This window comes from Trichomycterus rosablanca, chromosome 8, assembly GCF_030014385.1.
Source record: "Trichomycterus rosablanca isolate fTriRos1 chromosome 8, fTriRos1.hap1, whole genome shotgun sequence".
Lineage (NCBI taxonomy): Eukaryota > Metazoa > Chordata > Actinopteri > Siluriformes > Trichomycteridae > Trichomycterus > Trichomycterus rosablanca.
The window spans coordinates 19,729,764-19,756,212 of record NC_085995.1 but is presented as its reverse complement, the minus strand read 5'-3'; positions in this window follow the sequence as shown (position 1 = coordinate 19,756,212).

Here is a 26,449-nt window from a genome sequence, read left to right as displayed (position 1 = left end):
TATAATTACAACCCCAAATCAGAAAAAGTTGGGACTGCTTGGAAAATGCAAATAATGAACATCCCGGTTTGAATCTCAACTCTGCTACCGGTCGGCTGGGTGCCATCTAGCGGGCACAATTGGCAGTGCCTGCAGCAGACACAAATTGGCCACCGTGTCTGCTGGGTAGGGTCTTCAAACGCTGTGCAAAAACCCTGGTTAGCAGACCGAGGCGCATTGTGCAGAAGCACGGGTGAATTGAAGTGGTCCGGTAGGCGAATATAGGCAAATATACAGTACCTTAACAAACAAATATACATTCAAACGCAATCAGGGATTCACAGCAGCGGAAGACAAATTGACTACACTAAATCGGGAGGAAGAAAGGGAGAAAATGCATAAATAAATAGAAAAAACTCTGCTTATCATCTCATTTGAATTACATTAATTTTAGAAGGAAAAGCTTTATGATAGAAGCAGCATTTCTATTCTTTGATTGGCATGTCTAATTAGCGCTCATAATGAACTTTTCGCTTCTGATTTTTATTTTTAATCTACATTCAGAATGTTAAACTGGTTCTGCTCACAATGGTTCTGTTCTGGTTCTTATTGTTTTACATTGCTGACATGTTCTTTTTATTCTGTTTTTTAATCAGTAAAGCATGAAGTCTTGTTAATATGACGCTCAATTATGTGTTTTATATTTTAGTGGGGTTTAGTAAAAGAAAATTGGGTAGTTCACTAGTTAAATAGTAAATGAATTTTAAGTAAGTGAATTTTCTATTTTTCCCCACGTTCCCCCCCAATTTTTCTCCCCCCGTCTAGTCGTGTCCACTTACCATGAATGCGTCCACTATACTGATTCGACCCTTCACCGCTGACTGAGGACGCCTCTCAACTGACATACGCCCCCTCCGGCACGTACAGTCAGTACAGACTGCATTTTTCACCTGCACGAGTCGAGTTCATACACTGACGGGCACTGTGTATGGAGGGCCACACCCCCATCAGCATTATTCCTCAGCCCTGTGCAGGCACCATCAGTCAGCCAGCAGGGGCCACAGTTGCACCAGTTATGAGGACCTATGATCCGACTTTTTACCCCTAACCCTGAACAACAGCCAATCGTTGTTCATGCTACCACCCAGCCCAGCCAGAAAGGCAGAGCTGAGATTCGATACGATGTATTTGAAACCCCAACTCTGGTGCGCTAGCGTACTTTATCGCTGCACCACCTGAGCGCCTTAAATAGTACAGTCCCTGACAGAAGTTCTGTCGCTTATCCATGTTGTGGAAACAAAAGCTTATAACCTGACTTTAAATTCATCCATTGGTTTTAGAAATGACTCATATGAAAGCTGAAACCCTCCCAAATGAGGTTTAATTTACGAAAATAAATTTGCTTCACTGCAGAAATATTGATCATTTAATGAACACAGAAAGGTCAGATTTTGGCAAGACAAAAGTTTTGTCGCCTTGTCATATAATGCACCCAATCCTAGTTTACAGCCTCACCTGTACTCACTAATTGATCGGTTAATTAGTGGGTGTGTATAAAAAGAACCCCAGCACCCCAGACCTTCACTTGAACTGCAACTTCACCTCTGACAACATGCCAAAAATCCACCCTGCGACCAAAGCCTTGATTATCAAGAGGCTGAAGACCAGATCCACTGCAGAGGTGGCTGGCACCTTTAATGTGTCTCAGCGTCAAGTACAAAGAATTAAAAAAAGATTTGAAGAGACTGGAGATGTTTTTGACAAGCCCAGGTCCGGCAGACCCCGCAAGACAACTGCTAAGGAGGAACGTTTGTTGGTTAGAAAATCCAAAGCCAGCCCCTCTTCAGAGCAGCAGAACTCCACCAGGCCTGGTCACCTCAAGTCCCTGTGTCAACTAGAACAGTTTGTAGGATTCTGTCTCGAAATGGCCTCCATGGTCGAATCAGTGCCCAGAAGCCAGCACTAAACAAAAGGCAATTAAAAAACCGTGTGGCATTTGCCAAGGCCCACAGCCTGCTAAACGGATGGACGCTGGAAAAGTGGCAGAAGGTGGATTTCTCAGATGAATCTTCAGTTGAATTACACCACAGCCGCCGCAAATACTGCAGGAGACCTACTGGAGCCCGTATGGATCCAAGATTCACCCAGAAAACTGTTAAGATCATGGTCTGGGGTTACATTCAGTATAGGGGTGTGCGAAACATTTGCAAGGTGGAAGGCAATATCAATAGCCTAAAATATCAAGAAGTATTAGCTACCTCTTACATTCCCAATCATAAAAGGGGTCAAATTTTGCAGCAGGATGGTGCTCCATCTCATACATCCATCTCTACATCAAAGTTCCTCAAGGCGAAGAAGATCAAGGTGCTCCAGAACTGGCCAGCCCAGTCACCAGACATGAACATCATTGAGCATGTTTGGGGTAGGATGAAAGAGGAAGCTTGGAAGACAAAACCAAAGAATCTTGATGAACTCTGGGAGGCATGTAAGACTGCATTCTTTGCTATTCCTGATGACTTCATCAATAAATTGTATGAATCATTGTCGAACCGCATGGATGCAGTCCTTAAAGCTCATGGAAGTCACACAAAATATAAAATATGGCTCTAATAGCACCACAACTTCATTCACCAATGTTATGAAACATATCTTTGTATTTGAAGTAAATTATTTGTTTGATTTTCACATTACTTTCTGTGGGCGACAAAACTTTTGTCTTGCCAAAATCTGACCTTTCTGTGTTCATTAAATGATCAATATTTCTGCAGTGAAGCAAATTTATTTTCGTAAATTAAACCTCATTTGGGAGGGTTTTAGCTTTCATATGAGTCATTTCTAAAACCAATGGATGAATTTAAAGTCAGGTTATAAGCTTTTGTTTCCACAACATGGATAAGCGACAGAACTTCTGTCAGGGACTGTAAATGATTAAAACCCTGTCCTACTACTACTGATAGTTTAGTAACAAACTGGATGCCAGGATGTGATTTTATGTACCGTATTGACCATTTCCATTCTCTTTTTATTTCTCCTTCCCTTTTTAAAATGAAAGCCGCACCAAAGCTTTAATCATTTTCTAATTACCTTACTAATTCAGCATCCTAAGAGTAGCATCAATGACTTAAATGTGGGTTTTGGGTTCAATAGCTATAAAAATGAGTGGTGTTGTGTCTGTCTGCCTGATACATTTACAGTCAGTGGATCAGACCAGGTCTCCTATTCAGCATTTTTGGCCAGTATTAAATGCAAGTATTACAACCCCAAATCAGAAAAAGTTGCGACAGCATGGATAATGCAAATAATAAAAAACACAGAGTTTCCTACATTTACTACGTCCCATTCTTCCTGCAAACACGTCTTAAGATGTGCAACATTACGGGGTCGTCGTTGTCGTATTTTTCATTTTAAAATTCTCCACACATTCTCTATTGGGGACAGGTTAGGACTGCAGGCAGGCCAGTCCAGTACCCGTATCCTCTTCTTCCGCAGCCATGCCTTTGTAATGTGTGCAGCATGTGGTTTTGCATTGTCTTGTTAAAAAATGCATGGACGTCCCTGGAAAAGATGACGTCTTGAAGGCAGCATATGTTGCTCTAAGATCTCAATGTACTTTTCTGCATTAATGCTGCCGTCACAGAAGTGTAAATGACCTTCGCCAGGGGCACTGACACAGCCCCATACCATGACAGACCCTGGCTTTTGGACTTGTTGCTGATAACAGTCTGGATGGTTCTTTTCGTCTTTGGTCCGGAGCCCACGGCGTCCATTTTTTTCAAAAAGGCCTGGAATGCTGATTCATCTGACCACAATACACGTTTCTACTACGTGATCCTAGATGCCTCCGAGCGCAGAGAAGTTGACGTCGCTTCTGGACATGGTTAACATAAGGCTTCTTTTTTGCACAGTAAAGTTTTAAGTGGCATTTGTGCATGTAACTCTGTATTGTAGAGCTTGACAACGGTTTGCCAAAGTAATCCCTCACCCATGTGGTTATATCAGCTATTGTTGAGTGGCGGTTCTTGATGCAGTGCCGCCTGAGAGATTGAATATCACAGGCGTTCAGCTTCAGCTTGTGCCCTTGGCCTTTACGCACTAAAATTCCTCCTGATTCCTTGAATCGTTTAATGATATTATGCACTGTAGAGGGAGAAATATGCAAATCCCTTCCAATCTTTCTTTGAGGTACATTGTTTTTAAACATTTCAATGATTTTCTCACACATTTGTTGACAAACTGGAGATCCTCTGATCATCTTTGCTCATCAAAGACTCAGCCTTTCCTGGATGCTGCTTTTGTACCAAACCATGATTACAATCACCTGTTTACATCACCTGTTTGGAATCACATCATTATATAGTTTTTTTACCTCATTACTAGCCCTAACTTTTTGCAGGCCTGAAATGCAGGAATTGAGGTTTATTAATAAATGAAATGAAGCTGAGCAGACAAAACATGAAATACCTTGGGTTTTTTTTGGGGTTGTATATCCAGATACTCCTGCATACAGGCTATCTGTGCATTCACTCTGTTGCTGTGGAGCTCTTAGCTACCTTCACAGCTGTAGCAATAACATTCATCTTTTTTCAGTCTCCTGCTACACTTATCCTCCAGACAGATCTGTACAAGCCTGTAGATTGATTATACTGCCTTTCTTCATTCTTTTCAACATAAAACAATAACAATGGCAAAGGTTTATTGTTTATGAATGAAGCGTAGAGTCTGTAAGTGTTCCCTCGGTCTCCTCTGCTCATCGTCTGGTCAGTTTTTTCTCTTTTAATCTTGTGGGTCTATGAAGAAAGGTAGTACTGTCTCTCTCTGTTACGAATGTGCTCTCAAAGAGGTCATGCAGCTAGAACAGTCTGTCAGCCTGATGGTATGTCTGTCTCAGTAAAGACCAGATACTGTTTCTCAGCCCTGTCACCCAGAGACAAAGTGATGCACTGGTGTCCCTTTGGTCTGCCGGATTTGTCAGAAATTGCCTGAACACTGTGGTTTATGAGTGCCTTCTTTCTCACAGCCATTGGTAAACATTTCTTTCACAGCTGTTTGGAATGGGTAAGTAGATGTGCTCTGGATTGCTAGTTTAATGCAATGTGGTTGTATATTAGTTGTTTTTGGATTTAGCTCTTCACTTCATACCAAGTGAACCTATTAAGTTGTGCATCTTAAATCTGAAGACTAATTGGCTGTTCTTTAATTAAAGTACCAGAAGTGCCTTCGTTCAAAATTAATGACTTTTTATTTGGTTTAGCTGCTACCCTTACCAAGATGTATAAAAGTACTTTAAATGATATACATTTAAATGATGGTGCTCGAGTGCTGCAGATTTGAATCTTAGCTGTGTTATCGGCTGGCTGGGCGAGTACACAGACATGATTGGCTATGTTTGGCAGGGGGTGGATTGAATATTCCTAAATTGTGCCTGTGAAACTGGACCTGCTGCAACCCTGACCAGGAAAAAGCAGTTGATTAAAATGAAATAAATATAGGCACAACACACACTAACACACCACCACCATGTCAGTGTCACTGCAGTGCTGAGAATGATCCACCACCTAAATAATACCTGCTCTGGTCCTGGGAGAGTCCTGACCATTAAAGAACAGGGTGAAAGCAGGCTAAAAAGGCATGCAGAGAATCAGATGGACTACAGTCAGTAATTGTACGTAGAACTACAAAGTGTTTCTATATGGTAAGTGGAGCTGATAAAATGGACAGTGAGTGTAGAAACAAGGAGGTGGTTTTAATGTTATGGCTGATCAGTGTACCTTCACATCAACAAAACAGTGTATTGGCCCTGGCTGAGCCCTGACCTAAATCCAATTGAAAATCTGCATCAAGCATACACTCACGCAAAAGTGTAATTGGCTGCCATAATGAATAATTGATTATACTTCACAATTTGGCAGTTTAATGGACAAATTTAAGTTTGATGTAACAAATTGGGCTAAACAAGACAAGAAGGGCAGCCACACACGCTGAGATGATATTTAACAAAACGTTTAATGATTACACAAGACAAGACAAGACACACTAACAAACGCCCTAAGCTAAATGCTAACCTAAACTAAACACATGAACAAAGCTAAGGCTGAACTAAATGCTAAGCTAATTGCTAAACTTATTTAAACACATACGGTGACTAACCTATACTAAACCCTATGCTCCAATGCTAACAAATAACATAAACAAGACTAACAACTTAACACACTAACAAGAGCACAAACTACCTAGAACATACACCGATCAGCCATAACATTAAAACCACCCACTTGTTTCTACACTCACTGTCCATTTTATCAGCTCCACTTATCTCAAAAGTGGACAGTAAGTGGACACAGTATTTTAAAACTCCAGCAGCGCTGCTGTGTCTGATCCACTTGTACCAGCACAACACACACTAACACACCACCACCATGTCAGTGTCACTGCAGTGCTGAGAATGATCCACCACCTAAATAATACCTGCTCTGTGGTGGGCCTTTGGTGGTCCTGATCATTGAAGAACAGCATAAAAGGGGGCTAAAAAAGCATGCAGAGAAACAGATTGACTACAGTCAGTAATTGTAGAACTACAGTGTGCTCCTTTATGGTAAGTGGAGCTGATAAAATGGACAGTGTGTGTAGAAACAAGGAGGTGGTTTTAATGTTATGGCTAATTGGTGTAAACAGACAAGAGCATAACAAACCAAATCAAAGGCAAAGACAAATGGGCAAGGGCAAACGGCGCAAACTCTAAATCAGCCCAAACAAAGTCAAACCAGAAGAGTCCCCATCGGCAGGCCCACAGTTGTCCTCTTATATGCCTGTAGGTGATTAGCAGGGGACCAATTAAAAACAGGGGGTTTTGGCTTGTCACTGAAAACAAGAGAGGTGGGCGTGGCATGTGCACATGAAATCTGGGAGCACACGGAGGCTGGATTCGTGACAGAAAAATGCTACCAGAATGCTAGTGGTACAGGAGGAACAGTGATCTGGGGCTGTTTTGGGCCTGTACCACTTAATCTCAGTGAAAGAAACTATTAAGCCCAGAGTGACACTGTGGAGAATTGTCTGCATTTAACCTTGTAGCAACTGTCTGAGGAAAGACATTTCCAGTTTCTTGTTTCAGAAACCGACTGTATTATGCTGGACGTACCCAATATTGCCAAAAGTATTCACTCACCCATCTAAATCATTGAATTCAGGTGTTCCAATCACTTCCATGGCCACAGGTGTATAAAACCAAGCACCTAGGCACGCAGACCGCTTTTACAAACATTAGTGAAAGAATGGGTCGCTCTCAGGAGCTCTGTGAATTCCAGCGTAGTACCGTGATAGGATGCCACCTGTGCAACAAGTCCAGTCGTGAAATTTCCTCACTACTAAATGTTCCACAGTCAACTGTCAGTGGTATTATAACAAAGTGGAAGCGATTGGGAACGACAGCAACTCGCCACGTAAAATGACAATCGCTACAGACCTCCAAAATTCATGTGGCCTTCAGATTGGCTCAAGAACAGTGTGTAGAGAGCTCCATGGAATGGGTTTCCATGGTCGAGCAGTTGCATACAAGCCTTACATCACTAAGCGCAATGCAAAGCGTCGGATGCAGTGGTGTAAAGCACGCCGCCACTGAACTCTAGAGCAGTGCAGACGTGTTCTCTGGAGTGACGAATCACGCTTCTCTGTCTGGCAATCCGATGGACGAGTCTGGGTTTGGCGGTTGCCAGGAGACTTGTCTGACTGCATTGTGCCAAGTGTAAAGTTTGGTGGAGGAGGGATCATGTTGTGGGGTTGTTTTTCAGGAGTTGGGCTCGGCCCCTTAGTTCCAGTGAAAGGAACTCTTAATGCTTCAGCATACCAAGAGATTTTGGACAATTTCATGCTCCCAACTTTGTGGGAACAGTTTGGGGATGGCCCCTTCCTGTTCCAACATGACTGTGGACCAGTGCACAAAGCAAGTCCTGACCTCAACCCGATAGAACACCTTTGGGATGAATTAGAGCGGAGACTGTGAGCCAGGCCTTCTCGTCCAACATCAGTGTCTGACCTCACAAATGCGCTTCTCAAAGAATGGTCAAAAAATCCCATAAACACACTCCTAAACCTTGTGGAACGCCTTTCCAGAAGAGTTGAAGCTGTTATGGCTGCAAAGGGTGGGCCGACATCATATTAAACCCTATGGATTGCCGCTCAGGTGGCGCAGCGGTAAAAAGAAACGCGCTGCAACCAGGGCTGGATTCTGAGAAGCGTCGTATCGAATCCAGCCTTGCTTTACCGGTTCGAAGCTGAGTGGCTATATGAGCAACGATTGGCCGGTTGCTCATGTGGGGGGTGGGACAAAGAACCGGATGTGGGTCTCTCTCTGTCAGAATGCGATTGCGTTCTCTGCTGGCTGCTGCTCGTGTTTCGGAGGGGATACGGGTTAGCTTCAATCACCTCCGTCAGGGCAGGGTTCGGCATAGACAGAGAGGAAGCACGATTCTAATTGAACAATTGGATGAAAAAAGGGTGAAAAAGGGGTAAAAAAAAAAAAAAAAAAAAAAAAAAACCTATGGATTAAGAATGGGATGTCACTCAAGTTCATTCCTCTATAGTTGGCAAAACAATTACAGTTACTAGTTCACTAGAATACTTAGGATCCATTAGTCTTACTACTGGACTAAACTCAATGGCCATAATGCAATACTGCACGCTGTACTTCTGGGATTCTACTTTGTTTTAATATCCCTTTAAATATAAAACTGTTCTATAGATTTATATATCATAAATTCACCCTATGAGTCCACAAACACAAATAAATGTTTAAAGAACTGACTTTTTAATCTACTCCGGCTTCTCAGAGGCAGAGTGGCGAGGGATTTGTCTCGAGGGGTCATTTTTTCAGCAGACTTTCTGGTATTGAGTGTTTTGTTGTAGAGCTGCTATTGTCCTTCCTTCAGCCTCAATCTATTATATTGCATTTAGTTATTGCTAAATGTAATTTCTTATATTTAGCTATAGTGTTGACTAGAAGTGCAGTATGCTAAATAAATAATTTATCTGATAGGCTTTTTCCATTTATTTAGCATAAATATTTTATTTATATTATAAAAACCTTCAAGCTTGGTACAGTAATAGATTTTGATCTAAATGCAGACTCTTTTTTAACATTTAAAAAATGTTAGTTTAGAAAGTACAGAATTTATGTATCGCTGATATACACTGACCAGACATAACATAACATAACACAGTTATTTCAGCAAAACAGAGAGTGCGTGTGCTTGACTGGTCCGCCTGCAGTCCAGATCTGTGCTCTTGTATGGTGCATCATGAAGAAGAGAATCAGACAAGAGTGACCACAGTCTATTGAGCAGCTAAAGTCTTGTATCAAACAAAATGGACAAACATTTTACTTGCAAAACTGCATTAGTTAGTATTCTCAGTTCCTAAATGATTCAAGATTATTGTCTTTATTGCATTTTACAAACTGTCCCAACTTTTCTGGAAGTTCGGTTTGTATTATAAATGAAATAGCTAATACACTGATCAGCCATAACATTAAAACCACCTCCTTGTTTCTACACTCACTGTCCATTTTATCAGCTCCACTTCCCATATAGAAGCACTTTGAAGTTCTACAATTACTGACTGTAGTCCAGCTGTTTCTCTACATACCTTTTTAGCCTGTTTTTTTCCTGTTCTTCAATGGTCAGGACCCCTATAGGACCACCACAGAGCAGGTATTATTTAGGTGGTGGATCATTCTCAGCACTGCGGTGACACTGACATGGTGGTGGTGTGTTAGTGTGTGTTGTGCTGGTACGAATGGATCAGACACAGCAGCGCTGCTGGAGTTTTTAAATACCATGTCCACTCACTGTCCACTCTATTAGACACTCCTACCTAGTTGGTCCACCTTGTAGATGTAGAGTCAGAGACGATCGCTCATCTATTGCTGCTGTTTGAGTTGGTCATCATCAGCAGTCACAGGACGCTTCCCACGGGCGCTGTTGGCTGGATATTTTTGGTTGGTGGACTACTCTCAGTCCAGCAGTGACAGTGAGGTGTTTAAAAACTCCACCAGCACAACACACACTAACACACCACCACCATGTCAGTGTCAGTGCAGTGCTGAGAATCATCCACCACCTAAATAATACCTGCTCTGTGGTGGTCCTGACCATTGAAGAACAGGGTGAAAGCAGGTTAAAAAAGCATGTAGAGAAACAGATGGACTACAGTCAGTAATTGTAGAACTACAAAGTGCTTCTATATGGTAAGTGGAGCTGATAAAATGGACAGTGTGTGTAGAAACAATGAGGTGGTTTTAATGTGTAATATAATAGTAAATTAAACCTTTATAATTTGAAACAATATTTATAACAATACATTGTAACAATATACAAACCACATTTACAGTAAAAGTTGGGACATTTTGTAAAATGCAATAACTACCAGATACTGTGTAGTGGCGCCCCTGGAGCTGAGAGGGTTAAGGGCCTTGTTTAAGGGGCCAACAACCTTTCAATTGATAGCCCAAAGCTCTACCCACTAGGCTACCATCATGTTGTGAGAACATTTAGAAAAATATGAGAAATTTCAGACATCGCAAATGTTTACTTTGGTCAGATGATTCCATGTTTCTGCTTGTTTTTGGGAAAAATGGATGTCAAGTTTTCTGTGCCAGAGATTAAATGGACCATCCAGACAGGGAATTATGAAAAGTTTCAGTTATGAATCAGTCAATTTTGGCACAAAACCCTCAGGTCTCTTTCACCTTTCAGCATGACAATGAACCAAAGCATATCTTCACATCAGCAAAAAAGTAATTTACCAGAAGAAGATCAAAGTTTTGAAATGGCCCTGGCAGAGCCCAGACATAAATCAAATTGAAAATCTGGGATAGAATATGATAAGATAATCATTAATTAGTCCCACAGTGGGGAAATTTACAGAGTTACAGCAGCGAAGGGATAGCAAGGCACTCTGTACAATAAATTGACAAATGAACAGTACAGTTTTTACAAACATAGACATTATCAATAATATAACTCACAAGAACTCTTAAATTGCACACGGGAAAATGTGTGTATAGTTTTAAGTGTGTGTGTACGCGATCTGCTGGGAGCAGTGCTGGTTGTAGAGACTAACAGCAGCAGAAAGGAAGGAAGGACCCGTAATACCGCTCCTGTACACATTTGGTGTGAAGCAGCCTGTCGCTGAAGGAGCTACCCAGTGCTGCCAGAGTCTCATGCATGGGGTGGGGTGGGGTGGGATAACCTGAAGATGACTGTGCACACGGGATGACAGATTTGGAGCATTTTTGAGGGTTGAAACCTGCAAGTTGAGACTAGCTTGCCAACATTGCTGCTCCTGCTAGATATGATGGAAACCTGGCACGTTTGCACCAAAAACGTCAAGAGCTCACAACAGACTCTCTCTCGGCCTGCTCAACAGGGGTTTTTGTATCTGTTGGTCCTGGATCTTGTAAAGTTGCTTTGAGACAATGTCTATTGTAAAAACCGCTATATATATATACAGTGTGTCACAAAAGTGAGTACACCCCTCACATTTCTGCAGATATTTAAGTATATCTTTTCATGGGACAACACTGACAAAATGACACTTTGACACAATGAAAAGTAGTCTGTGTGCAGCTTATATAACAGTGTAAATTTATTCTTCCCTCAAAATAACTCAATATACAGCCATTAATGTCTAAACCACTGGCAACAAAAGTGAGTACACCCCTAAGAGACTATACCCCTAAATGTCCAAATTGAGCACTGCTTGTCATTTTCCCTCCAAAATGTCATGTGACTCGTTAGTGTTACTAGGTCTCAGGTGTGCATAGGGAGCAGGTGTGTTCAATTTAGTAGTACAGCTCTCACACTCTCTCATACTGGTCACTGAAAGTTCCAACATGGCACCTCATGGCAAAGAACTCTCTGAGGATCTTAAAAGACGAATTGTTGCGCTACATGAAGATGGCCAAGGCTACAAGAAGATTGCCAACACCCTGAAACTGAGCTGCAGCACAGTGGCCAAGATTATCCAGCGTTTTAAAAGAGCAGGGTCCACTCAGAACAGACCTCGCGTTGGTCGTCCAAAGAAGCTGAGTGCACGTGCTCAGCGTCACATCCAACTGCTGTCTTTGAAAGATAGGCGCAGGAGTGCTGTCAGCATTGCTGCAGAGATTGAAAAGGTGGGGGGTCAGCCTGTCAGTGCTCAGACCATACGCCGCACACTACATCAAATTGGTCTGCATGGCTGTCACCCCAGAAGGAAGCCTCTTCTGAAGTCTCTACACAAGAAAGCCCGCAAACAGTTTGCTGAAGACATGTCAACAAAGGACATGGATTACTGGAACCATGTCCTATGGTCTGATGAGACCAAGATTAATTTGTTTGGTTCAGATGGTCTCAAGCATGTGTGGCGGCAATCAGGTGAGGAGTACAAAGATAAGTGTGTCATGCCTACAGTCAAGCATGGTGGTGGGAATGCCATGGTCTGGGGCTGCATGAGTGCAGCAGGTGTTGGGAAGTTACATTTCATTGAGGGACACATGAACTCCAATATGTACTGTGAAATACTGAAGCAGAGCATGATCCCCTCCCTCCGGAAACTGGGTCGCAGGGCAGTGTTCCAGCATGATAATGACCCCAAACACACCTCTAAGACGACCACTGCTTTATTGAAGAGGCTGAGGGTAAAGGTGATGGACTGGCCAAGCATGTCTCCAGACCTAAACCCAATAGAACATCTTTGGGGCATCCTCAAGCGGAAGGTGGAGGAGCGCAAAGTCTCGAATATCCGCCAGCTCCGTGATGTCGTCAAGGAGGAGTGGAAAAGCATTCCAGTGGCAACCTGTGAAGCTCTGGTAAACTCCATGCCCAGGAGAGTTAAGGCAGTTCTGGGAAATAATGGTGGCCACACAAAATATTGACACTTCAGGAACTTTTACTTAGGGGTGTACTCACTTTTGTTGCCGGTGGTTTAGACATTAATGGCTGTATATTGAGTTATTTTGAGGGAAGAATACATTTACACTGTTATATAAGCTGCACTCAGACTACTTTTCATTGTGTCAAAGTGTCATTTTGTCAGTGTTGTCCCATGAAAAGATATACTTAAATATCTGCAGAAATGTGAGGGGTGTACTCACTTTTGTGATACACTGTATATATACAGTATATATATATATATATATATATATATATATATATACACTGGTCACAAAAATTAGGGGATATTTCAAAGTGAATATGAAGTGATAAAAAAAGGACTGGCCTTCACGTTTTCCAGACCTGAATCCCATTGAACATGCTTGGGATACACTAGGTAGACGTCTGGCAAACCGTCTGATGCCTCCCACAACACTTCTTGAGCTGGAAGTTACCCTGGTTTAATTGGCAGAGGATCCCACAAGAACTGCTGGACAATCTGATCCTGTCCATGCCCTATCGCTGTCAGTGTGTTTTGGCAGTCTTGGGTGACCATACACCCTACTGAACGGTCAATGTGTGGCACTCTCGTCTAGTTTGACATGCTTCTGTTCACCCCCACCAATATGTCACTTGCTACTCAATCATGATAATTGAGTTTGTATCTCATTTGCATAATCGAACAACTTTCTTTGACTTATCGTTTGCTTTTCTGACGTTCTTGTTTAATAAAAAAAATCAAATGCTTCTTTTCTTTAATCGCTTCATGTTCATTTTGAAATATCCCCTAATTTTTGTGAGCAGTAAATATATATATATATTAGGGCTGTCAAACGATTAAAAATTTTAATCGCGATTAATCTCAGAATTTCTTATAGTTAATCGCGATTAATCACATTAAAAAAAATCTGTGTAAATGTTATAGAAAACAAGGTTTTTTAAGTGAAATGTTACCATTAAAATGGTGAACACATTTTATGCTAAATGTACTTATGTTAAAAACTGCTGGGACAAGAGAAAACTGTAAGGAAGTTTTATTCACTCACATACTAGGCAGTAAAACTATCCAGCAAAGACCCTTGACTTCGTATATATGTCAGATGTAGGTTAAAATTTCACCATCAGCAAACATTGTAGATCAGCGGTGCTTCAGGTGGGATAAGGCGTAGTTATTGTAACAGACTTTTCTGTGGTTGTATCGTGACAATGGTTTGATGGACTTTTCTACACGAAGTAAGTGTATTTTGACCCTTTGGGGCTTCCATAGTGCATGGAATAGCATGCTTGGCTAACGCGATGACTCTCGGTACCGTAACAGAAGAAGTTAATAAAAGTGTTCTGCTGCCGACAACTTGTGAATATAGCGTGTATTTATTTCTTTATTAAGCGAGTGCATCACTACGACGCTCGGTTACATTATGATAACAAACCGCAAATGAAACAAACGGTGGCAAGTCCACCCCACACTTTGAGAAACGCTGTCTTAATGAGAGATGCCGTGCACGGTCAAGTCTCAACATGAACTATGGATGACTCGCAGGGCCAAATAGAATTTGCGTTAACGGCACTATTTTTTAAAAAATCGCATTAAATTGAGATCGCGTTAATGCGTTATTATCGCGTTATTATCGCGTTAACTTCGACAGCCCTAATATATATATATATATATATATATATATATATATATATATATATACAGTATATACATATACAGTGGGGCCAAAAAGTATTTAGTCAGCCACTGATTGTGCAAGTTCTCCTACTTAGAAAGATGAGAGAGGTCTGTAATTTTCATCATAGGTACACTTCAACTATGAGAGACAAAATTAGAAAAAAAAAATTCAGGAAATCACATTGTAGGATTTTTAAAGAATTTATTTGTAAATTATGGTGGAAAATAAGTATTTGGTCAATAACAAAAGTTCAACTCAATACTTTGTAACATAACCTTTGTTGGCAATGACGGAGGTCAAACGTTTCCTGTAAGTCTTCACCAGGTTTGCACACACTGTAGCTGGTATTTTGGCCCATTCCTCCATGCAGATCTCCTCTAGAGCAGTGATGTTTTGGGGCTGTCGCTGGACAACACGGACTCCACAAATTTTCTATGGGGTTGAGTTCTAGAGACTGGCTAGGCCACTCCAGGACCTTGAAATGCTTTTTACGGAGCCACTCCTTCGTTGCCCGAGCGGTGTGTTTGGGATCATTGTCATGCTGGAAGACCCAGCCACGTTCCATCTTCAATGCTCTCACTGATGGAAGGAGGTTTTGGTTTAAAATCTCACGATACATGGCCCCGTTCATTCTTCCTTTAACACGGATCAGTCGTCCTTTCCCCTTTGCAGAAAAACAGCCCCAAAGCAGGATGTTTCCACCCCCATGCTTCACAGAAGGTATGGTGTTCTTGGGTTCTTCTTCTTCCTCCAAACACGACGAGTTGAGTTTTTACCAAAAAGTTCCATTTTGGTTTCATCTGACCACATGATATTCTCCCAATCCTCTTCTGGATCATCCATTTGCTCTCTGGCAAACTTCAGACGGGCCTGGACATGTACTGGCTTAAGCAGGGGGACACACCTGGCACTGCAGGATTTGAGTCCCTCTCGGCGTAGTGTGTTACTAATGGTAGCCTTTGTTACTTTGGTCCCAGCTCTCTGCAGGTCATTCATCAGGTCCCTCTGTGTAGTCCTGGGATTTTTGCTCACCGTTCTCATGATCATTTTGACCCCACGGGATTAGATCTTGACCCCAAGGGAGATTATCAATGGTCTTGTATGTCTTCCATTTTCTTTCAATTGCTCCCACAGTTGATTTATTCACACCAACCTGCTTGCCTATTGTAGATTAATTCTTCCCAGCCTGGTGCAGGTCTACAATTTTCTTCCTGGTGTTTGGAGTCTGACTGTTTGAGGCTGTGAACAGGTGTCTTTTATACAGATAACGAGGTCAAACAGGTGCCATTAATACAGGTAACGAGTGGAAGACAGAAGAGCTTCTTAAAGAAGAAGTTACAGGTCTGTGAGAGCCAGAAATCTTGCTTGTTTGTTATTGACCAAATACTTATTTTCCACCATAATTTACAAATAAATTCTTTAAAAAAATGTGATTTCCTGGATTTTTCTTTCTAATTTTGTCTCTCATAGTTGAAGTGTACCTATGATGAAAATTACAGACCTCTCTCATCTTTCTAAGTAGGAGAGCTTGCACAATCAGTGGCTGACTAAATACTTTTTGACCCCACTGTATATATATAACAGGGTTTTTTTGTCTGTCGGTCCTGGATTCTGTAAAGTTGCTTTGTCCATTGTAAAAAGCGCTATACACATTTTTTTAGATTACAAAGTCAAGATGTGCCATACTGATAGACTCGGAACCCAAACAGTAGGTCACATTAAAGGTGGAAGTAGTTCTAAAAATGGTTAAATTCTTCTTTTTTTTTATCTAAATGAACCTGACATTTGCAAAAGAACTGGCATACAAACAGGGATGTGTAGAGTTTCTTTCTATCCACTGTGTGCTATTACATCTTTTTCTGGAAAGTCCATGTTTATTTCAGCAAAACACAGAGTGCGCATGCTTGACTGGTCCGCCTGCAGTCCAGATCTGTGCTCTTGTATGGTGCATCATGAAGAAGGGAATCAGACAAGAGTGACCACAGTCTGCTGAGCAGCTAAAGTCTTGTATCAAACTAAATGGACAAACATTTTACTTGCAAAACTGCATTAAAATGTCTGGGTGAATGGTGCAAAGTCAATGACCTAGTACTTAACACCTCCAAGACAAAGGAGATCATCGTGGACTTCAGGAGAACAAAGAGGTCAGACCCCCCCCTTCACATCTCCGGAGAAGTGGTGGAACTTGTGGAGAGTAGGGATGTCCCGATCCGATCTCAGATCGGAATCGGGCCCGATCAAGGCATTTTTTAACTGATCGGTATCGGCTTTACTAAGGCCGATCCTAAAGCCCGATCCTTTGTTTTACGTCAGCATGTCCACTGTGTGGAAATACTTTAAATAGGAACGTGAAACAAGTCCAACAGCGAAGTGTAATGTCTGCAATGCGAGCGTTTCACGAGGCGGTAAGAGCAGAGCTCATCATTACTGTAGAATTTTACTATTTATATAGTGTGTGAGTCAAGGATCACACCGGTTTACAAAACAATAACTTTTAATTTGAGTATGAAAACTTCAGGACCATAACATACAGCTTTTACGAGTTTACGTGTTACAAGACTGAACGACATCTCAGTATCAAGCACTCTGATTGGCTTAGTTATGTAACTGAGCATCGTAGTGATGCACTTGCTTAATAAAGAAATAAATACACGTCCATCAAAACATTGTCACAATACAACCACAGAACCATTGTTACAGTTACAACACGCATACAAGTACGGTGGCTCATAAGAAACAAACCAGATATCGTTTAACCAAACGATCTACAATTACTACCAATTTGATACGGCACCTAAAAAATAAACACTCAGTCGAATTATTATATGATGAGAAGAGGAACCGGATGTCCGCTAACATGGCAGAGATGCTGATTTTCCTCAGAAAGAACCTTCACTTCATTTTGAGTGTTCTAGTTTTACTACTACAATGCTGCACTAAGTTTGTTTACTTTTATGTAAAATGTATTATTTGTAAAAATAAAAGAACATTAAGCAATAGCTTGGATGCAGGCAATTTTTTTCGTACAGCACTGCAGAGCTATTCAGTTGTTAAACATATACATTGGATTCATTTGAATAACTGTAATGTACTTGAAGTGTGCACTGTGTGAACAGTATTATCTAGTTCTTATCTAGATTTTGTTTGTTTGTTTATTAGGATTTTAACGTCATGTTTTACACTTTGGTTACATTCATGACAGGAACGGAAGTCACTCATTACACAAGATTTATCAGTTCACAAGGTCACATCAAGCACAGTCATGGACAATTTAGTGTCTCCAATTCACCTCACTTGCATGTCTTTGGACTGTGGGAGGAAACCAGAGCACCCGGAGTAAACCCGAGCACCCGGAGTAAACCCACGCAGACACGGGGAGAACATGCAAACTTCACACAGAAAAGACCCGGACCACCCCACCTGGGGATCGAACCCAGGACTTCTTGTTGTGAGGCGACAGTGCTACTCACTGAGCCACCATGCCGCCCTCTTATCTAGACAATACAAGTATCGGTTTGAGAGTCGGTATCGGATCGGGATCAGAATTAAGGATCGGGATCAGGAACAAAAAAATGTGATTGGGACATCCCTAGTGGAGAGTGTGAAATTCCTTGGGGTCCACATATCCAACCATCTAACATGGTCCCTGAACACCTCGTACCTGAACATGAGAGCACATCAAAGACCTGAGGAAGTTAAAACAGGCTCAGCTTCCTCAAAAACTCTACCGCAGCACTATTGAGAGCATTCTCTCCAACTGCATGACTGTGTGGTACTCCAGCTGCACAGCCTCAGAGAGGAAGGACCTACATCAGGTGGTCAGAGTGGCAGAACGCATCATCGGAACCAAACTCCCCATCTTGGACAGTGTATATAACAGCCGTTTAAAGAACAAGGCCGACAGCATTAGTAAGGATGCAACGCACCCTGGGAACTATCTGTTTTCCCTGTTCCCATTTGGAAGGCGGTACAGGACTATTCGTGCACACACGAACAGACTGAGGAACAGCTTCTTCCCAAGAGCTGTGGCCTCCATCACCCCTCCCCACCCCTCATAGACTGTGAACTTGAACACTGCGTATTTGCACATCTTCATACAACCATTCTCTCACTCAAGCATGAAATCATCATTTTTGAAACTGAACTGGTATCTCCACATAGCACAGTCACTTTATATATTCATATTCACCCATAATTTATTTTATTTTATTTATCTTGAAATCCATACTTCAAATTGTACTGGTTATTCTGTGTAAATATCCATATGTTTATGTAAATACTTTTGCTTCCTCTTTTTATCTTTCGGAGAGTGTCAAACAAAATTTCGTTGTACTCAAGTATAATGGCAATAAAGGTTCTTCTTCTTTTTCCTCTTCTTAATTAGTATCCTTAGTTCCTAAATTATTCAAATGTGTAATTAATAGGAAAGGTGATGTCACACAGTGGTAAACATGCCTCTGTCCCAACTTTTTAGGTGTGGGCATCAAATTCTAAATTTGTTTATATTTACAAATTGCAATTAAGTTGGTGGGTGAAAGCTGTGGACACCATTTCTCTGTACTGTTGTTTTTTTACAAATCATAGATTATTGTCTTTATTGCATTTTACAAACTGTCCCTACTTTTCTGGAAGTATCGTATTATAAATGAAATACCTCCTTGTTTCTACACTCACTGTCCACTTTATCAGCTCCACTTACCATATAGAAGCACTTTGGAGTTCTGTTTCTTTACATACCTTTTTAGCCTGTTGTCCCCCTGTTCTTTAATGGTCAGGACCCCCACAGGACCACCACAGAGCAGGTATTATTTAGGTGGTGGATCACTCTCAGCACTGCAGTGACACTGACATGGTGGTGGTGTGTTAGTGTGTGTTGTGCTGGTATGAGTGGATCAGACACAGCAGCGCTGCTAGATGTTATAAATACCGTGTCCACTCACTGTCCACTCTATTAGACACTCCTACCTAGTTGGTTCACCTTGTAGATGTAAAGTCAGAGACGATCGCTCATCTATTGCTGCTGTTTGAGTTGGTCATCTTCTAGACCCTCATCAGTGGTCACAGTACGCTGCCCATGTGGCACTGTTGGCTGGATATTTTTGGTTGGTGGACTATACTCAGTCCAGCAGTGACAGAGAGGTGTTTAAAAACTCCAGCAGCATTGCTGTGTCTTATCCACTCATACCAGCACAACACACACTAACACACCACCACCATGCCAGTGTGACTGCAGTGCTGAGAATGATCCACCACCTAAATAATACCTACTCTGTGGTCCTGGGAGAGTCCTGACCATTGAAGAACAGCATGAAAGTGGGCTAACAAAGCATGCAGAGAAACAGATGGACTACAGTCAGTAATTGTAGAACTACAAAGTGCTTCTAGTATATGGTAAGTGGAGCTGATAAAATGGACAGTGATTGTAGAAACAAGGAGGTGGTTTTAATGTTATGGCTGATCGGTGTATGTAGTTGGTCTAACATTTGCCTCCAGATTTTTTATAGTTATTTTCGAAATTCTACCATACATAATTCTAAAAAGGTTTTAAAGAAATGAAAAGGGTTGAGATCTACTCTGCTGTATGTGCCTCAGAGCTTCACATGCATGGTTCAATGGTTTTTTAATTTGGTGATTAAGGAAGCAGGGAAGATTGATGATAACCAGGATTCTGCTTGCTAATGAATAGAATCTGGTGTTGTTGGATGTTTTATTTTCAAAATTAACCATGTCTGAGTGAGGAAAGGAAGGAAGATGTGATATCACCTCACTGCTTCAGAGCATCTTAATTTACTTTAGATTCGTCATGTCAGGTTTAAATCTGGGGTTAATCGCTAGTGTTAAAATCACTTATGCCAGTAAAAAGTGAGATTAATAGTTCTTTATTTATTTAAACTCGACGTTTGGGCGACTGCTGTTTTGTTCAGCACTTAAAACGTCATCAAAGTGCGAATATAAGACGAATCTGCATTTGTGTGGAATAATCGTCAAATTTACTCTGAAAGCTCCACATGTATCTGTGTTTAGCTGGATTTTCCTCCTGTTTTACTTTTAAACTTGTGTTATAGCTTGGAGTTCTGAGAAATTGTCAGAATCAGCTTTTCCAGGAGAGTCTTAAACGCTTATTGTTAAAAAAAAGTTTAACATGACAATGTATTAAAAGGAACACTAAACCTCTCTTAATTATTACTGCTCATAAGTTCTCTGCACTAATTAAATTCCTTGCTTGTTGTTTTGCTACAATAAGTCACGTTAAGCTTTGTGCATCAGCACACTCCATAGGAAATAATGGCACACGCTTCTTATGTGAATGCACCTTTACTAAACAGAACACAGTATTCCAAAATCAAGCATTTCCGTGGTTAAGAAGCGTAAGGAAACAATAAAGAAGTAAAGGTAAATTGCAGGTTTTATTGTTTTTTATTGATTTTAACTGTTTTCAATGGTATTTCAGTCTTTTTATATTATATTTGTGTTATTTTCAGTGTATAAGTATCAAAAACAACCCCATTATTTTACCACAAAGTTGAATCAGTTCATCTGGACACAAGTTTGTTGTAGAGATACGTTTCGTCACTCAATCTGAATGACTTCTTCAGTCTGAGCTGGTGTTAAATACCCCGACCTTATATGCAGTTGATTTGCATAACGACCGATCACTGCCATCATGTATCCATATGTAATTCACAATGACCATTAATTACAATGGCCATGTGTGTCTTTTACACATGATTAGGGTTAAGCTCCTATTACCCCAATTATTTTACATTATCCTAAAATATATGCAGTTCGGGGCCACTCAGGAGGGGGCATGGGTTAGCCTTGTTCTCCTCGATCAGAGCGGGGATCGGCATTGGTGGAGAGGAAGCATGCCGCAATCGGGCAATAGGACGTGCTAAAAGGGAGAAAAAGGGGAGAAAATGCATAAACTATATATATATATATATATATATATATATATATATATATATATATATATACATATATAAAGCATTTCCACGGTACCATGGAACACATTAACAGGTTTTACCATACATCCTTATGGGGAAAAAAATACCTCAGCACCACTCTTAGAACCAATTGACGTTGAGTTTTAAGGTACCATTGTATTAGGGTAGGTAAGGGTACTAGTACAAAAAATGGGGCAAGAGGTTGCACTTGGACTTGATGCTGAACAACTGTGTGTGAGCTTTGACTTGCGACCACGGTTTGTGCTCTATGTTTGACATATTGAGTGGCATTGTTAAAGAGCTAACTGTCAAAGTGTTTTTATAGCTAATACGTGTGTTTAATTCACAATTAATTGAGTATAAATTGCAAGAACAGATGTTTCCTTTTTCATTTACAGTCAAGCCGGAAAGTCTGCACACCCCTTTCACCTTCTTAACGTTTTATTACATTACAGATTCATTCTATAATAGATTGAGTTCATTTTTGTCACAAACAATCAAAATGTCAAATATCAGATGTACACAAGTGTGCACACCCTTTGATATGACACCCAAAAGTGAGCTGAGGTGCATTTTGTTTTCACTGATACTGCTTGAGATGTTTCTACAATTTAATTGGAGTCCACCTTTGGTTTGATTGATTCAATTGATTGGACATGAATTTATGCCAACACCTGCCTATATAAGGTCCCACAGTTGACAGTGCATATCAGAGCAAACCCCAAGCCATGGGGTCAAAGGAATTATCTGCAGACCTCAGAAACAGGATTGTGTCAAGGCATAGATCTGAAGAAGAGTACAGAAACATTGCTGCAGCTTTACAGGTCCCAAAGAGCACAGTGGCCACCATCATTCGTAAATGGAAGAAGTTTGGAACCACCAAAAATCTTCCCGGCCAAACTCAGCGATCGGGGAAGACGGGCCTTGGCCAGGAAGGTGAGCAGGAACCCAAGGGTCACTCTGACAGAGCTTCAGCATATCCTTGTGGAGATGGGAGAACCTATCAGAAGATCAACCATCCAGACAGCACTCAACAAATCACGCCTTTATGGTAGAGTGGCCAGACGGAAGCCACTCCTTAGTAAAAGGCACATGACAGCCCGCTTGGAGTTTGCCATAAGGCACCTAGAGGACTCCCAAACCATGAGAAACAAGATGCTCTGGTCTGATGAAACCAAAATTGAACTTTTTGGCCTGAATATCAATCATCTGGAGGAAACCAGGCACCTCTCATCACCTGGCTAGTGCATCCCTACAATGAAGCATGGGGGTGGCAGCATCATGATGTGGGGATGTTTTTCAGCAGCAGGACCGGGGCGACTAGTCCTGATAGAGGGGAAGATGAATGCAGCTAAGTACACCGAGATCCTTGAAGAAAACCTGCTCCAGAGCGTCCAGAGGGTTTACCTTCCAACATGACAACGACCTGAAGCACACAGCCAAGATAATAAAGGAGTGGCTTTGGAGAAAGTCTGTGAATGTCCTTAAGTGGCTCAGCCAGAGCCCAGACCTGAATCCAAGCAAACATCTGTGGAAGGAGCTGAAAACGGCTGTGTACCGACGCTCCCCATCCAACCTGATGGAGCCTGCAAGGATTTGCCAAGAGGAGTGGGTAAAAATGTCCAGAAACAAGTGTGCCAAGGTCGTAGCTTCTTTCCCAAGACGCCTTGAAGCTGTAATTGCTGCCAAAGGTGCATCAACCAAGTATTAGACTAAGGGTGTGTACAGATATGTAACCCCTAGATAAACTATTTTTGTCAGTAAAATAAAATTGCATATACTATTTCATAATTATTGGTGATTGTGTGTAGATGTTTGAGGCAAAATAAGAACATAGTGTATTATAGAATGAGTTTGTAATGTAATAAAATGTAGAGAGGGTGAAAGGGGTGTGCAGACTTTCCAGCTTGACTGTACCTGCATTAGAGCTAACATTATTATGGTATTAAAACTTTCTTTGTCATGTTTTTGTTATACCATGTCTCACTATCAGTGAACAGATGTGCGCTCGAAGGGTTTTATTTAAAACCTGAAATAAGGACATGCAGAACATCCTGTCTTTTTAAGAAGTTAAAAGAACTCTTTGATACCCTTCGGTTGCTTCTCATACTCCCAATTAATCTTACCAAAGAGAGGTACTTACAGCTTCAGTGTAGATGTGAAAGATTGATCGCTTCATGGGTAACTTGGGAGAAAAAGCTCCTGTGAGTGCAGTGAAATGTTTGACCAGCAGAAAGGAAGGAATCGTGTCAGCCAGCCAGGATAGTTGATGGCTGTGGAACAGAATCGTTTCCTATAGAATGACAAAACGCTTTTTTTCTTTTAACACCACTCTGCCTGGCATTATGATATATTAAGTTAAAAAGGTTACTCAGACGTGCTTTAATTAATTCTGGTCTTGATTTATTTGCAGGACCGTATTTATAGTACCATCTTCATTTGTGTCTCAGTCCAATGTTTTATCTATTTACTATTTACTATAGCATAGAATTTACAGTCAAGCCGGAAGGCCTGCACACCCCTTTCCCCTTCTCCACGTTTTATTATGTTACAGACTCATTCTATAATAGATAACATTTTTTTCCTTCTACACACGCTACAACTTCTACACACAATCACCAATAATTATGAAGTGAAAATGGGGTTTAGAAAATATGCAATTTTATTTTACTGACAAAAATTGCTCATTTAGGGGTTACATATCTGTACACTCCTTTAGCCTAATACTCTGTTGATGCACCTTTGGCAGTAATTACAGCTTCAAGCCATCTTGGGAAAGAAGCTACGAGCTTGGCACACGTGATGCTTGGTATTCAGGCCAAAAAGTTCAATTTTGGTTTAATCAGATTAGAGAATCTTGTTTCTCATGGTTTGAGAGTCCTCTTGGTGCCTTTTGGCAAACTCCAAGCGGGCAGTCATGTGCCTTTTACTACTATAGTGGCTTCCGTCTGGCTACTCTACCATAAAGGCGTGATTTGTGGAGTGCTGCCTGAATGGTTGATTTTCTGATAGTTCTCCCATCTCCACAAGGATACGCTGGAGCTCTGTCAGAATGACCCTCGGGTTCCTGCTCACCTCCCTGGCCAAGGCCCGTCTTCCCCGATCGCTCAGTTTGGCCCAGTGACCAGGCCTAGGAAGATTTTTGGTGGTTCCAAACTTCTTCCATTTACGAATGATGGTGATCACTGGGCTCTTTGGGATGTATAAAGCTGCAGCAATTTTTCTGTACCCTTCTCCAGATCTATGCCTTGACACAATTCTGTTTCTGAGGTCTGCAGATAATTCCTTTGACCCCATGGTTTGGTGTTTGCTCTGATATGCACTTTCAACCCTTATATAGGCAGGTGTTGGCAATCCCCAATCATCTCCAATCAATTGAATTTACCACAGGTGGACTCCAATTAAATTGTAGAAACATCTCAAGCAGTATCAGTGAAAACAAAATGCACCTCAGCTTACTTTTGGGTGTCATATCAAAGTATATCTACAAAGTGGACCAACTAGGTAGGAGTGTCTAATAGAGTGGACAGTGAGTGGACACGGTATTTAAAAACTCATACCAGCACAACACACTAACACACCACCACCATGTCAGTGTCACTGTAGTGTTGAGAATGATCCACCACCTAAATAATACCTGCTCTGTAGTGGTCCTGAGCATTGAAGAACAGGGTGAAAGCAGGCTAAAACAGTATGCAGAGAAACAGATGGACTACAGTCAGTAATTGTAGAAATACAAAGTGCTTCTATATGGTAAGTGTAGAAACAATGAGGTGCTTTTAATGTTATGGCTGATCAGTGCACTTATTATGCCATTATTTTATCTCACTGTCTGTATTGATGGTCATGGGGGCACAGACCATGGCCCATGCTGCAGCTTCTCTAGCTTATAAGAGATTGTTCCTATGGAAACGGAGAACATGTAAGCATTCAAACTGATTATTATTCAGGCAAATCAAGTTGTATCAGTCACACACAGTGTTATGCTTAAACCGTATGGAGTGAAGGGCTCTGACCTTCATTGTTTTCTAGCTTAGATTTTTCAATTTGTAAAGCCTGTGAGCTGTTTGCTGGACCAGATCAGCTCCACGATTGTGTCAAAGGCTGATCTTTTTGGTGAGATGACTTTGACCTTATCAAACGCTAAAGGCTGATAGGAGTTGGCTTAATGAACCTAAAGAACATGGACTAAAATGTCTTTTTTTACTCCCTGCACCACGTCTGTGTCACGAACACCTGTCACACCTGTCATGACAGTGGGGATTTTACAGTGCTCATTAGATGGACAATGAGGTGTTTTGCCACAGGCTGTCAAACTCCAGTGAGACTTCAGATTTTGAATATTGTGCCTTCTGTGTCGTTTGAGACATTGACATACGTGGGAAAGTATAGTGTGTGATATTGAGCTAATAGAGCTCCTTTTGCTTTATTTAGTAAAACTGATACCATCAGTGAATTTGAATCCTTTCTGTCTCTCGCTCTGTCGTTCTCTTTCCTGATGTGGATGCAGTCAGTCACAGTAAATTTGGCAATAAACTACACAGACTAGGCATAACATTATGACCACCTTCCTAATATTGTGTTGGTCCCCCTTTTGCTGCCAGTATTCTGTATTCTGACACCTTTCGATCAGAACCAGCATTAACTTCTTCAGCAATTTGAGCTACAGTAGCTCGTCTGTTGGATCACACCACACGGGGCAGCCTTCTCTCCCCAAGTGCATCAATGAGCTTTGGCCACCCATGACCTTGTCGCCGGTTTACCACAGTTTTTTTTTCTTGGACCACTTGTGATAGATACTGACCACTGCAGACTGGGAACACCCCACAAGATCTGCAGTTTTGGAGATGCTCTGACCCAGTCGTCTAGCCATCACGTTATGATCCTTGTCAAACTGGCTCAAATCCTTACGCTTGACCATTTTTTCTGCTTCTAACACATC